This window comes from Phocoena sinus, chromosome 3, assembly GCF_008692025.1.
Source record: "Phocoena sinus isolate mPhoSin1 chromosome 3, mPhoSin1.pri, whole genome shotgun sequence".
Lineage (NCBI taxonomy): Eukaryota > Metazoa > Chordata > Mammalia > Artiodactyla > Phocoenidae > Phocoena > Phocoena sinus.
The window spans coordinates 101,640,996-101,657,417 of record NC_045765.1 but is presented as its reverse complement, the minus strand read 5'-3'; the positions used below and the strand labels follow the sequence as shown (position 1 = coordinate 101,657,417).

Genomic DNA, 16,422 nt, shown 5'->3' with positions numbered 1-16,422 from the left:
GGGTGCTACTACGTTGGGTGCATATATATTTATAATTGTTGTGTCTTCTTCTTGGATTGATCCCTTGATCAGTATGTAGTGTCCTTCCTTGTCTCTTGTAACAGTCTTTATTTTAAGGTGTATTTTATCTGATACGAGTATTGTTACTGCAGCTTTCTTTTGATTTCCATTTGCATGGAATATCTGTTTCTATCCCCTCACTTTCAGTCTGAATGTTTCCCTAGGTCTGAAGTGGGTCTCTTGTAGATAGCATATATATGGGTCATGTTTGTGTATCCATTCAGTGAGCCTGTCTCTTTTGGTTGCAGCATTTAATCCATTCACATTTAAGGTAATTATCGATATGTATGTTCCTATGACCATTTTCTTAATTGTTTTGTTTTTGTTTATGGAGGTCCTTTTCTTCTCTTGTTTTCCCCACTTAGAGAAGTTCCTTTAGCATTTTTTGTAGAGCTGTTTTGGTGGTGCTGAATTCTCTTAGCTTTTGCTTGTCTGTAAAGCTTTTCATTTCTCCATTGAATCTGAATGGGATCCTTGCCGGGTAGAGTAATCTTGGTTGTAGGTTCTTCCCTTTCATCACTTTAAATGTCATGCCACTCCCTTCTGCCTTGTAGAGTTTCTGTTGAGAGATCAACTGTTAACCTTACAGGAGTTCCCTTGTATGTTATTTGTTGTTTTTCCCTTGCTGCTTTCAATAATTTTTCTTTGTCTTTCATTTTTGCCAATTTGATTACTATGTGCCTCGGCGTGTTTCTCCTTCGGTTTATCCTGTATGGGACTCTCTGCACTTTCTGGACTTGGGTGGCTATTTCCTTTCCCATGTTAGGGAAGTTTTTGACTATAATCTCTTCAAACATTTTCTTGGGTCCTTTCTCTCTTTCTTCTCCTTCTGCGACCCCTATAATGCGAATGTTGTTGTGTTTAATGTTGTCTCAGAGGTCTCTTAGGCTGTCTTCATTTCTTTTCATTGTTTTATCTTTATTCTGTTCTGCAGCATTGAATTCCACCATTCTGTTTTCCAGGTCACTTATCCGTTCTTCTGCCTCAGTTATTCTGATGTTGATTCCTTCTAGTGTATTTTTCATTTCAATTATTGTATTGTTCATCTGTTTATTTGTTCTTTAATCCTTCTATTTGTTAAACATTTCTTGCATCTTCTCTGTCTTTGCCTCCATTGTTTTTCCGAGGTCCTGGATCATCTTCACTCTCATTATTCTGAATTCTTTTTCTGGAAGGTCGCCTATCTCCACTTCATTTAGGTTTTTTTCTGGGGTTTTATCTTGTTCCTTCATCTGGTACATAGCCCTCTGCCTTTTCATTCTGTCTATATTTCTGTGAATGTGGTTTTTGTTCCACAGGCTGCAGGACTGTAGTTCTTCTTGCTTCCACTCTGGAGCCTGTTAAATTGATTCCATTCCATGGATTCCTAGTTCCATTAGATTCCTAACTAATGTTCCTAACTAATGAAGTCATCGAGTAACTAAATGAATAAATAACCTAAGAGGTGTGGAAATAAAATATCACTAAGGTTTAAGGTCTGACAAACATGACTGTTTAGGCAATTTAAGCTCATATGCTCCACTGCAATGTGCTTCCTAAAAGATGAAAGTCCGAATATATATAGAATCAAGATACCTTAAAGATAGCTAATATGCTAGTATAATTTGAATATGAAGAAATTGAAAGAAAATTATTAAAAATAACTTGGTGGCTGATGGACAAGTGAGTAGCCTAGGAAGGTATAGATCATGCTATTGATTCCTAGTCCAAAAATCATTCCATTAACAGACACTATCAGGTGAATTAATGGAACTGAGTTGGTTACAAAGAATGGCCTTAGAAACTTCAGACCACTTTCCTTGTGCTCAAGAATTGCCAAATGATGATGGGTCCTAGTCACACTAGCTCTAGATATCTGGAATTCTAAAAAGAGAGTGATGGATCCTATGATTAGTTTAGTTCCACTCCCTAATCTCCCTAATTTAATGTCAACTGATAAGTAACTTTAATTAAAACCAAGTTGTAAACTTCAAACTCTGAGATTATTTTTTTACCTGACAATGGCTAGTGTCCAAATGATGACATAGTATAGAAAATGTGAATCTTATGATGATAAATACTTAGAAGGTTTTGGCAGAAGTTATTCAACACTTTAATAATTAAGCTATAGTTCTGGCATTTTTGTTATGATTAACTTCAGTAGTTTCCAAAAAAGCTTTTTCTCTTTATCACTTTTTTGCAGTTCCATGTGTTTTACTAATTTCATCAAAAATTAGTAAGTAACGAACTGTAGAACAGCCCATTTCAGGACCTCTGCAAGGTTTCTGGGAAATGAAGTAATGCCAGTACTTTCATGTCATGTCGTCCCCCCACCCAAGGAGAAGTTCCCGTTAGGAGTTTGGCATAGCAACCTAGCAGTGAACTCTACACTGGAGCATTCATAAACTGACACTAGGGCTTGGTATTTTCAGATATGTACTAAATAGAGTTAGCTTTTCTTTTTCCTATCCAGTTTGAATTCTCAGTCCCTTTTCTTTACTCTTTTGTGCTTAATCGGCTTCCCTGCACCCCTCAAGGGGATGGAGTTTTGTGAAAATAACTCTTGGAAATGTGGTTGGGTGTATAGCTCATCCATTCATTAACTTGGCAAGTATACAATAATAACCTACTCTAGGCAAGACAACAATTAATTAGATAAAATATTGCTACTCAGGTAATGAATTTATTCCATGGAGCTGAACAGCTCACAAAGAATGGCCTTAGAATTCACTGGGGAATTCTACCAAGCATACAGAGAAGAACTCATACCTATCCTTCTCAAACTCTTCCAAAAGACGGAAGGGGGGGAATAATCCCAAAGTCATTCTATGAAGCCACCATCACCCTGATACCAAAACCAGACAAAGACACTACAAAAAAAGTAAATTACAGCCCAATATCTCTGATGAATATAGAAGCAAAAATCTTCAACAAAATAGCAAACAAACAACCCAACAACACATAAGAAGGATCATATACCATCATCAAGTTGGATTCATTCCAGGGTCACAAGTATGGTTCAACATAAGCAAATTAATCAATGTAATACACCACATCAACAAAAAAGAAAACACAAAAAAACCGAAAAAACACATGATCCTCTCAATTGATGCAGTAAAAGCACTTGATTGATAAAATTCAACATCTATTCATGATAAAATCTCTCACCAAAATGGGTTTAGAGGAAATATATCTCAACATAATAAAAGCCATTTAAGACAAACCCATTATATATTACTTAAGGATGAAAAGCTGAAAGCCTTCCTGCTGAATTCTGGAACAAGAAAAGAATGCCCACTCTCACCACTTCTATTCAACATAGTATTGGAAGTCCTAGCCACAGCAGTCAAACAAGAAATAAAAGGTATCCAGATTGGAAGGGAAGAGGTAAAATTGTCATTGTATGCAGATGACATGATACACTATATAGAAAATCCTAAAGACTCCACACAAAAACTATTAGAACTGATAAATGAATTCATCAGTGTAGCAGTATACAAGATCAATATACAGAAATCTGTTGTATTTCTTTACACTTATAATGAAATATCAGAAAGAGAAAGTAAAAAAAAAAAAAAAAATCCCATTTAAAATAGCATCAAAAAAATACCTAGGAATAAACCTTACCAAGGATGTGAAAGACTTATTTATATGCTGAAAATTATAAAACATTTATAAAGGAAATTGAAGGATGATACCAAGAAATGGAAATATATCCCATGCTCTTGGATTGGAAGAATTAATATTGTTAAAGTGGCCATACTACCCAAAGTAATTTACAGATTTAATGTGATCCCTATCAAATTACTCATGATATTTTTCACAGAGCTTGAACAAATAATCAAAATTTATATGGAAGCAGAAAAGATCCAGAATTGCCAAAGCAATCATGGGGAAAAAGAACAAAGGTGGAGGTATAACCCTTCCGGACTCTAGACAATATTACAAAACTACAGTAACCAAAACAGCGTGGTATTGGCACAAAAACAGACATAGATCAATGGAACAGAATAGAGAGCCAAGAAATAAACCCACACAACTACAGTCAATTAATCTATGACAAAGGAGGCAAGAATATAAAATGGAGAAAAGACAATTTCTTTAGCAAGCAGTGCTGGGAAAGCTGGATAGCCTCGTGTAAATCAATGAAGTTAGAACACTCCCTCACAGCATACACAAAAATAAATTTAAAATGGCTTAAAGACTTAAGTGTAAGACACGGCACCATAAAACTCCTAGAAGAGAACATAGGCAAAACATTCTGGGACATAAATCATAGCAATATCTTAGATCAGTCTCCCAAGGCAAAAGAAATAAAAGCAAATGTAAACAAATAGGACCTAATCAAACTTATAAGCTTTTGCACAGCCAAGGAAACCATCAGCAAAAAGAAAAGACCACCTATGGACTGGGAGAAGATATTTGCAAGCAATGTGACCAACAAGGGGTTAATTTCCAAAATATATGAACGGCTCATATAATTCAATATAAAAATACAATCAAAAAATGGGCAGCAACCTAAATATACATTTCTCCAAAGAAAACATGCAGATGACCAACAGGAACATTAAAAGATGCTCAGTGTTGCTAATTATTAGAGAAATGCCAATCAGAACTACAATGAAGTATCATCTCACACAAGTCAGAATGGCCGTCATCAAAAGTCTACAAATAATAAATGCTGGAGAGGGTGTGAAGAAAAAGGAACCCTCATACACTGTTGGAGGGAATGTAAATTGGTGTAGCCACTATGGAAAACAGTCTGGAAGTTCTTTCGAAAGCTAAAATTAGAGCTACCATATGATCCAGCAGTCCCAGTCCTGAGCATATATCCGCAAAAGACAAAAACTAATTCAAAAAGATACATGCACCCCAATGTTCATAGCAGCACTGTTCAGAATAATCAAGACATGGAAGCAACCTAAATGTCCATCAACTGATAAATGGATAAAGAAGATGTGGTATATATATATATACAATGGAATATAGTACTCAGCCATAAAAAGGAATGAAATAATGCCATTTGCAACAACATGGATGGACCTAGAGATTATCATACTAAGTGAAGTCAGGCAGAGAAAGACAAATATTATATAATATCATCACTATATGTGGCATCTGAAAAAAATACAAATAACTTATTTACAAAACAGAAACAGACTCACAAACATGTAAAACAAACTTACGGTGACCAAAAGGGAAAGGGGAGGAGGAAGGATAAATTAGGAGTATGAGATTAAGAGATACACACCACTATATATAAAATAGATGGGCTCAAGGACTTGCTGTATGTACATGGAACTGTATTCAATGTCTTGTAATAACCTATATTCGAAAATAATCTGAAGCTATATATCTGAAACTAACACAATATTGTAAATTGACTATAGTTATGTAAGTAAAAATAAAACCGAATAAAATAAACCAAAAAGAAAAAAATAAGAATGGTCTCAGAAGCTTCAGAATAATTTCCTTGTCCTCAAGAACTGCCATATGACAATGGGTCCCAGTCAACTAGGCTCTAGATATCTGGAAATTTTTAAAAGGGATCTTACCATCAGGTTAGTTCCACTAGGGTAATCTCCTTAATTTCAGATCAACTGATTAGTAACCTTAATTACATCTGCAAAATCCCCTTTTCTGGGACTTCCCTGGTGATCCAGTGATTACGACTTCACCTTCCAATGCAGGGGGTGCAGGTTCGATCCCTGGTCAGGGAGCTAAGAACCCACAGGCCTTATGGGCAAAAAACCAAAACATAAAACAGAAGCAATAGTGTAATAAATTCAATAAAGACTTTAAAAATGGTCCACATTAAAAAAAATCCCCTTTTCCATGTAAAAGGGTTTTGCTTTGTTTTTGCTTTTAATTTAAGAGACATTAGGGTACCATGGTGGAAATCTTAGAAACTTCATCAAATATAGCTGGTAAGCCCTGCCCATCCCTGGGCAACTGCAAGTTCTTGATAGTTTCTAGGGAGCAACCCTGACACAGTATTTCACATCCTGCTCTCTTTTTGAATTCTGATTCTGCTTATAGCATCATGCATGTGCACCTGAATAATGCAGTTAGGAGTGCTCAGTGGATCCATCTGCAGATCATCATTTTATATTCTGCACTCACATTCACCAATCAACTACAGATTTGAAATAACAAGGATAATGTTTAAAACCCTCTTTGCAAATTCATTCAGCCTTGAATTTATATACTCACCATTGTACTTTCTATAGGCACTTAAAATTAATCATTCACTACATGTATACCCACTGGAAAATAACAAGACTGAGCCAGAAGAAAGCTATAAGCACAGTTTTAGGCAATGAGTTTGAAATAGTGGGCAATCAAGGACAAAGGTTTTTTTCCAGAGGTGCAAGAGTCTTTGAGTTCTCACTTTTAGGAGAGGCATCTAGTTGACAGTAGAGAACCTGGCTGACAGGTAATGACCAGGCTATATTCCCTACCAGCACAAAACAATGTGGACAAAATCCATTCCTGCTAGGTAAAGATTTTTAGAGTGGCTAGCCCTTAATGCTCCTGGCTCCAGGAAAATGACCAAAGTGTATCCATGTGTTAGGTCAAGTCATCCACAAAGAAAACCTGAGCCAAGGATTCAAATGCAAGTGATTTATTAAGGCAGCACCCCCAGGAGAAAATGTTAATGGAGTTCAGAATGGGGAGGGAAGAGAACCAAGGAAAGGAGCACTGTCAGGTGAAATTCCAGGCTCAGCCTGTGGAACATAAATTGCAAGTCAGTTTGTCATGTCTCAAGGCAAAGGAACTAGGGTTTGTATCTTTTCACCAAACAAACAGTCTGTAACTCCACGGAGATATAATCTCCCAGGCATTTTCAGCTAGCTCCCCACAAAAGTAAAGTTGCTCCAATAACCCTAGGGCAATCCTTTGAGAGATGTTTGGAGGAAAACATATAGAAGGTGGAGCACACATCTTGGGTAAAGGGGATTGTAAGATCTGGCCAAGGTACCAACTGGGGGCCATTATGTATCTCATTTCTGTAGGTCTCTGGGAAAATGCTCATCTATGTCCTGCAATCCTATCTCTTGCATCCATGACTCTTCCTGGCTGTTCCTCCGAGAGTCACCCTATTGCTTGTGTGGACTTTTAGGCGGGGAAGTGAGAAAGACATGGACTGGGACAGGAACCAGCGTTGCAAGTTACCACAACTAGTATGAATAGAAAGAGGTACAAAGGGATTCTGGCTCTGTGGACAAGCTCCTCCACAAACATTATGTTTATTAATGAGCTGTTGTGGATGTTTTCTAAAGACTAGTGGTGACAAAGTGCTTTGGAAGGCAGTGTGTTAATGGCAGATAAGAGAGCATGGGCTTCGGATATGGTAGCACCCATGTCCTCTGCCCCTGGCATTACTCCCTGATGGTTCTCTTACATGGCACAAAGGATTTTGCAGATGTGAGTAAGGTTACTAATTTGGTGACCTTAATTTGGGGAGATTATCCAGGTGGGTCAAACTGATCTGGGTGATCCCTCTCAGAGCCTCCTGGTAAGATCCCAGCATACCTAACCCATTGATTTCAGCCCAAGCAAAGAACTACAGTTGAGGCCACCCTGAACATCTGACCTACAGAACTGTAAGATAATAAATGGGTGCTTTCTTAAGATGCTAAAGTTGTGGTAATTTGTAAAGCAGAATGCTAACATGCTCAATTCAAATTCTAACATTGTTACTGCCAAAGTGTTGTAACTGTATATTAGTTTCCTGAGGCGGCACTGAAACAAAGTACCACAAACCTGGTGAGTTAAAGCAACAGAAATTTAAGTTCTCATAGGTTTAGAGGCCTATAGTCTGAAATCATATCACTGGGCCAAAATCAAAATGTCAGTCGGACTGTGCTCCCTCTGGGGACTCTAAGGGAGTCTTTACCTCTTCTCTTCTGGTAGCTGTTGGAATTTCTTGCTTGTGGCTGCATCACTCCAATCTCTGCCTCCCTTTTATAAGGATACATGTCATTGTATTTAGGGCCCATCTGGATAATCCAGAATAATTTCCCCATCTCAAGATCCTTAACTTAATCACATCATATCTACAAAGATCTTCCCCCTTCCCTTCCCTTCCCTTCCCTCCTTTTTTTGCTAAATAAAGTGACATTAATAGATTCTGGAGATTAGGCCATGGTATCTTTGGGGGGAGCCATTTCTTAGTTTTATCACACACTGTGAGAAGTCATTCGTTATCTCTGGATTTCATTTTCCTCCTTGAAGAAATGGGGCTGAAAATGACTACTTCAAGGGGTTAGTGTAGCAAGAACTAAAACAAGGTGTATAAAACATCTACCATAGTGCCTAGAACAGGGTTGACATCCAATGAAGGATAATTATTTTTTCCAGAAAAGCTACGATCCGTGGGGACACAGGGATTTGAAAATCCAAGGTGAAAAAAATTAGGATCTTCTAACATAAAGATAGGAGCTCATCTTTCTTTAATCTTTTTGATGCTAGAAATTGTCCATTTATCAGCTGTGTCTGTTTTAGAGAATTGTCAAATGACTGCTGTCTTACTACCATTATAATTCAATTGGATTCCACTTTAACTCTGCAAATGTTCACTCATTCTGCTATGTGCAAGGAACTCTGCTGTTCACCAGGACATGCATATCTAAGCAGGACACAATCTGTGATTTAGTCAGCCTCACAATCCAGCAGGGGAACAAGAGTTTTCCATAAATACTTGCTTCATAGAGCACATACTATATCCTAAGTCAGTTGAATATTAATTTAGGTATTCCCCATTTTATGAGGTTTGCATCCAAACTTGAAAGCAAATACCATCAACAACAAAAAACAAGTACAAGTGTTAGATAGAATTTTTAGATTTATGGTCAATGAAACGACGATATGACATAGTAATCATGCATTTTTTTTGCATGCGAATTTTCTATAACTTTACAAATACACATGGTTCTAAGGAAAATCCACATAATAAAGATTTAAAAATAATCACAATCACTTGTTTAATTTACCAGCTATCTAAGCCAAGCCTGCCTGCCCCTGCGTCTCACTGTAGGGATGCCTTGGGGTGACTAGAAATCATAAAGAAACAACCGGCTCCTGGACTCTCACTGAGTCCTTGGAAATATTTTGTGAAAACTTAGGCATCTTCAATAACATGAATACTTCTGAAATAATTTTTTTTTGCTATAAATATTTTTGTCATAAAACTGTACTTGTGGTATTGCTGTCTATGTTGGCAGTAGTGTTTTAAGTCAACGGAATTTCCTATAAAACAAAACAAAAAGACAGTGACTCACTAATCTGTTTAAAGCAGACAAAACATTAGATAAAATAGCAGAAATTGTTCCAAGGTTTCATTTTCCCTTTCTTCTCTCTCTGTTTCTTTTCTTTCCTCTACCTCTTCTTTTGTTTTTTGTCCATTTAGACTTCTGAAATTAAATTTGCCTTAGTTTGGTGATACATTAAGGTTAGCTGTCTCTGTTAACCCTCAAAATATTCCAATGTGGTCTTCCCTCTCCCATCATTATCTGGTGCTCCATAGACATAAATATAATATAGCATATAGGGACTGGGAAGAAAATGCAATAAAATGAAAATCTATGCAGAGATTTTGTTGTTGTAGAAATCTTTATCTTTTACAAGGGAGGCCAACTGCCAGCTAAAGCAACTGGCAAAATAGCATACAAGCTGGTAAGGTGTTGGATATTAATATCTGAACTATGATTCTTTGAATCTGGTGAGATGGAAATACTTTAACTTATCTTCCCCATGCTAGGGTAACACCTCATGAAACAGACCTGAATAACAGTATATTTCAATGCTCAGAAAGATTCTTTATATATTTGTGGGATGATGCAACTTCCAAGTACAATATTTTTGAAACCATATTGTTAAGCAGATTATTAGATTGATAGCATAGAATTTCAAAGCCACGTATATTATTCTGCTTGATTTGTAACTTCCACAATACAAGCAATTCAGAGGATATAGAAAGAGAAGTTTAAGAAAGACCAGCTTCTTTCTAAGTTCAATGTGGGTAGAGTAAATTATGCTTTCCCTTTTGAAAAATGAAAGAAAAAATCAGACACACTTTGTTATTGTTACTATTCCCTGTCTAGGCATAAATTCAGGATACCAGATGAACATCTATGATCTGACAAGGAAGTAGCAATTTGGCGGCCTTAAGCATGTCTGTATGTCCTGTCATTTTAAAAGTGCCCCGCACATTTTGCTCACTACTACAAGCAGTTTATGGGTTAATGATGATAAAAGAAGGGCTTGTTCTGGGCTAGGAACAAACATAGAATCATAAAAGACCTGATTCTCATTTAAGACCCACCTCACAGATTTCAGGCTCCCCTCCTTTGCCCTGCCTTTTGTACCTAGCCCCACCTATAAGGATGTCAGGTAAGTGCAGGGTTGAAAGAGTATGATTAGAGATGTCAAAATTCATTTTGCCAGATGTTTTTCTTTTGTGAACAGGTGTCATTTTCCCTTGCAATTCATTCACTTTGTTTCTCATTTATTTGAATAAAGTTGCTTGACGTAATAGATAATGCAGATACGCTAGTCAATATCATTATAAAATATGATTCTACTTTAAATAAACCATAATTTTTCTACCTTCTCAGAAGTGACCAACAATAAAAGTGCATATTATACATCTGAAAAATGTGAAGTATTAGCTCTCATTGACTCCAACCAGACATTGAAATCTGTTTTTATAGGCTAGAGCCCATGAGCTTCACTGGCCTACATCTAGCAGGGGCAAACTTCTAAAACTTTCAGGATGGGAGAAAATCACCCACGTACATTTCAGAAAGTGTTATTACTTCCATTCTAATTTAAGGAGTAAGCAGACCCCTGGATTTTGACAAATTCACCTCTGCAACATGTTACAAAAGAAGAAGAGAAAAAGGCATGGGATCCACATCTGACTCACATCTCACTGTGCAGTCCTGCCAACAGGAGAACAGATTCAGTGCCACAGGCGTGGCACATTACTACTCTTTGTCCTCTCTCAAACACTGGCATCTAAAAGCATACTCAATAATCATCAGATTTCCCAGGTCAGTTTACAAAGAAAAAGAGAAAATATTGCCACCAAAGCTTGGGATCTGGGCACTTGCTACAACAGTGAATTTCTGAAGGTGACAGGTTACATAATGAGTTGTTTGCAGTTAGGATTGCACCTGGCCCTGGAAGGTTGCCATGCCATGAACAGAGAATATCAGCTCACTTGCACCGGTGAACAACAGACCAGCGCTGCCTTTGCACACTTGATAAGCTGTTCTTGTTATTAGGGACACTGATTCAGCTGTTCCAGCTGTATACGCTATTGTTTGTTCTCTCTTATTTGCTCACCATATATAATGATTTCCTCAGATATGCAAGAGTACTTGGGCTTTGCTTTTATTTAGAAACTGTTTTTCTTTCGTACGTGAGTGATTGCCGAGCATTCAATTATAGCTGAATTTGAAATGGTTAGGATCCAATTCTAATTGATTTCATTGTAAATCAATAGAGTTTCTAATCAAGCACAAGAGCTGTCTGAAGTTCAATGCTGAATGACTAGTTAAGTCCCTACCATTTTTACTTATGCCTAAATCAGTAAGTAGTATTTTATTTCATTTTTGACGGGATCTTTTTGTGTCTGGAATTGAGGCATTTACAGCTATTTGTTGACATTAGAATGTGTATTATTTTGTAAACCTGTACATTCCAGGCCAGACAGAAGCACTTGAAATGCAAAAATGATAAACAAAAGAAGTACTCAGGAATATTTTTAAATCTAAGGAACATTTTTGTAGAGGAGGTGAACAAACCCAGCAGCTATTTGACATTAGAGGTTCAGACTGCCAGTTTATGGTGGGTAAGGGAAGTTAAGTGCTATTTTTTTTTAATACATAATGTCAAGATTACAGAGCATCACTGCACAGAGGGTGAGGCTTCAGAAGATAGCCAGACAAACCAGTTGTTAAGAGGGTGGCTGACTGGCTGCTTTGCTAAAGATAAATCTTTCCTCTTCCAAATATTCTGAAAAAAAAAGTAGACTAATAGCGAGAAGTGTAGTGATTTGCACATGATCCAAGCCATTGAGTTATTCCTGCCTGTCCTCATTCTGGTTCTTGATTTGCAGGCCAGCTATGCTCTGCAGCTGGAGCAAATTATATCAGCAGAAGTGCTGATGTGACCACAAGTTGACAAAAGGACATGATTTCTAGTAGTGAAAAAGCAACTAGATTTTATGAAATTGTATCTAATAATGTTGTTTAACTCATGGATCCTGCATCTGACGCCTGCTTTTTATCCAGTCCTTTCAGCGGCCCTTTGTTAACAGTCACTCAGAAGAGGAAATAAAATGTAGCCATTGAAATAAAAATTGCTCTACTCTTTTTAATAGCTCAGCTGCAGGCTCTATTGTTTTATTTAATGGATTGTATAACTGAAGTCTCTCCTCCTGATGATTCCCATTTGGCTTCTGAGTCCCCAAACTCTGTCAGAATCTTGGGGGTTCCAGAAAGGAGGGGACCCTGGTGCTTTGCTTGTTCAGAGTACAAGTAGGTAGTAAAAGTGATAAGATTCTTTAAAATATAATTCCTGCTCTGGACTCTACAGTACTATGTGCAAGAAGCAGCGATTTCTCATCAAAAGAAAGCAAGATTAGATAGCCTGTCCCATGATTCAACAATTTTAGTTCAGGACACAGGAGAAGTTTGCTTGGCTTAAATATACAGAGGCAAATACGGTTGCTGGCAGTAGAAAGGGGATAAAAAGGAAATAGAAGGACCAGAATAAACAACTGTCTTCTTTCTTGTCAAAATCCCTGTGTTGTCCTCTAATTGAGAGATGTGTTCTCTGCCCTGGGAACCCTCCAGTGCATCTCTTTATCCTCTTGCCTGACTATCCATGGACAGTATATGGGAGTGTACCTGTGAATCATTTGCCTGACTCTCATCCTGAAGGGTGTCATATTATATTTTGAATTATTTAATTTTTGTTTTTGTTTTTTAGAGCAGTTAAAATGTGTCTGGATTTTGCTGGGAGAACTACAGGTGATTTTAAAAATATATATGTTGCTTCTCCTTTTCTAAGATAAAATTGTACTCTGTGTTATATTCAAAAGATCAAAGTTAAAAAAAGTGCTTCCTACCTAAGAAAAGTGGTATAAAAATACCAAAAAAAAAAAAAAAAGGATTGACCTCCCCCCTCCCTGCTTCATATTTATAAATATTTTAAACATGAATGAATTGTAGACTACCTGCAATTTACCTGACTAAAATAAACTGTTATGCTATGGTTCTTGGAGAATCCTGCAAAAAGCTTTTATAATTTATTTTTGTCCTGCTTTGATATGTTTCGTCAAAGGCAGGTTCATTGTTTTAGGGAGAGAAGGAGAAAGATTTGTTAAATCATGAACTGCTAAGAAGCCTTTCAGCTGACGAAGATATACAATGTACAAAGCAGTTAAAACAAATCATATGGTATAACCTGTTAAGGGTGTAATTGAGATACATGTAATCATTAACCTTGGAACAGACTGGGAATCCGTTAATGAATCAAATCAATACCCTTTCCACTGATCCATAATAATTTGAAAGAAATGAAAAATTTAACAGTTACTGTATGTGAGGTTATCGTGGGCTGCAATTAGCTAGCCTCCAGGAGGTTATGTTACCTAGTTACCAAAAGGTAAGTATAACTTCCGTAGATCTTCTGGAGAGATTGTCATAGAGACAGGTGCCAGACGTGGAAATGGGTCAGGAAAAGATATTTGGTAGGGCCAAAATCTGGGTCATCTTTCTGTCATTTCATTCTGTACATCCTTCTTATGACATTTCATATAAAGCAATGTGGATGTATTGCTTTGAAAGGCATTACAATTGGATTTTGTCAGTTTAAAAAAAGTGATTATCTCTTTTTATCTTAGTACATGTCTAGATCTCACAAGAGATGGCAAAGAGGTCAAGGCAAAAATTCTGCATTTGGGAACAGAATAACACATGAGCTTTCTGCTGCAGGCAAGATACTTGTGTATGAAAATATTTCATGTTTGTACAACTCCCTCATCTTAACATTCCCAACGTGGTCATTATTGCCACTGGAATTTTATAGAAGGATAGTGAAAAGGAATGAATGTCTTGCCTCATTGAATATAAACTGAACCCCCCCAATTTTTACATCCCCATTTGGCAAGTAGCAGATAGCACCCTGCAAAAGTGTAGAAAGAGCAAAATGATCTCAGGGCCTATGGCTTTTATATATATTGCTTTTATGTAAATCTTAGTTAGAAAAAAACAATCTTGGTATGTGAAGTTCCATAGGAAGATCTCAATTTGGGGGAGATATAAAAAGAGATATTGCCATTCTCTAGGGAATCAGTAAATAAAACAGAATTTTAAAAAATGCATGTAAAATGTATGCGTATGGAAATGTTAAGAGCCTTATTTTATAATGCCAAGGAGGGCACAAGATAAAAACTGTTGTCATTTGTTTCCAGGGAAAGCAGTCGGTGAGACCCAGGCACAGGAGGAGAGTTCGTTAGCTACCACATGTAAAGCTGAGAGCAGATGGCGCCGTTGATACAGAACGCAGGAATGTGCGTGTTTATGCGGGTGCGTTTCTGTGCGTGTGCGTGTGGAAACCAGCAAGGAGTTTGACACTGATGTACTCCATCAAGTCCAGTTATAAAGAACAAGTAGATAGAACAACATTCTGTGCATCTGGCAGCCTAACTAGCTCTGTCAATCTGTGGATACTGCTGACATTGTACTATAAGCTTCTATTCCATCTGTGTTGTTTATTTTGAGCTGGATTTACTGCACACTATGTGAATTGATGATGGCTAGAAGGTCCAAAAGATTCTGAGTCTGTTTAAAGTTCCAAGGTGTCAAGTTACACAGGATTGTGTCACGAACATTATGAAAGGGTAAGTGGAGAGGCAAACTGGTTTCAGTACTTGTTAGGCGTCCAAGAAAAATTGCCGAAAATATAGATGAAGAAGGTTTATGAAAACATCTAAAGAGTACATATGAACTCCTGCAATCAAATGTTTCTTTTTCAAGTTGTATTGTGTCATTTTAAAAAATTCAAAATATGTACAAACAAATAGACAAGTCAGATCAGCTCTCCACTCTGAGGTTGTGACATGCATAGTATTCAGAACTTCCTGATCGGTACCATACTAAATTGCCAGAATAAAGGAATGGACTTGATGGGTGAGGGCTACACCTGTCTTCTTTCTGACTAGCTAGAACTGAGAAACAAGTATGTTTCTATACGTTAACTATTAAGTTATTCTGTGAAATTCTTTTCTTGCTTCAGCTTCTTTCTAATATGTAGAGAGATTTATAAATCTTTCTACTATACAGTTATGAAACAGGCTTTGCTATCGTCACCAAGAAATCCCTGAATAGTTGAGAATACAATTTTTAATGAAAATTGTATACATGTATATGAGAAAAACAACACTCTTTGATGTAGATCATCTATATCAAGGCTTTTGTCTGTTTTAATTTTCAACATAATGTGCAGCTTATGCTAGCCTTCATAATCCAGAACATTCCTATGAACACAGAGAAAAGGGATTTAATGATTCAGGTGCTATATAAGCATCTCTATATCTGATGTCATTCATTTCATGTGGTGAAATGTCTGCTTGTGTGGTGAGTAGCCCAGATTAGAATTTTCCTGCACCACAAATGATACAGACTAGACTATATGCAGTTTGGCTTATAATCATTGAGGGAAAAAACCATTCTGCTTATGGTATACAAATTTCAATTTATGCTTTTAACCCCCATTCAGTTAGTGGTTAGTTAGGTTGAATTGTGTCATTGATTACATATGTATTTATATGTAGCTCAGTCCTTCTTTAAGGAACATTTTTAGTTATCCTGCCTCATTTGTCTCAGAGCTAGGACATCAAACAGAATCTGCGAAATTAGTTCATTTGCTTGGTAATACTTAATATTCATTGTTCATAAGTATTTATTCATATTCACAATATATGCTAGGTAATGTGAAATACACAAACTAATATACTATATGATTCCTATCCTCAAGAAATTTAGTATCTAGTTGATGAGTTAAGATATTCTTATAAAAATGTGAATAGCAATACATGTATTAAATATCAATTTAAAAAGACAAGAATGGCACAAAGTAGACCAAAATTAAGTTGGAAGCATTCCTATAGTCTTCTGTCTGCCAAACTAGACTGGAGGCTTCCTCTCCATTAGATATCTCACCTAACTAACTCCTCAACAACTCTGTGAGATGTCTCTTTCTTCCCCTAGATGACAGAGGCTGGGACAATGAATGTAACATGCCTAGATCACATAGCCACCAAGTGACTGAACAATGCTTTACTGCAATTCACCTCTACAAACATAT

The 16,422-nt window shown here is 36.9% G+C and overlaps 1 long non-coding RNA gene across 1 annotated transcript in view; it reads left to right on the top strand.

The window, feature by feature from the left end:
- The window catches only part of LOC116750421, a 115,001-nt gene extending 99,251 nt beyond the window's left edge, over nucleotides 1-15,750 (top strand). Inside the window, exons 3-4 of the long non-coding RNA XR_004349023.1 lie at nucleotides 13,042-13,082; nucleotides 14,528-15,750. This is a non-coding gene — a long non-coding RNA (uncharacterized LOC116750421). The remainder of the gene's footprint in view (nucleotides 1-13,041; nucleotides 13,083-14,527) is intronic.
- Nucleotides 15,751-16,422: the final 672 nt, after the last annotated feature.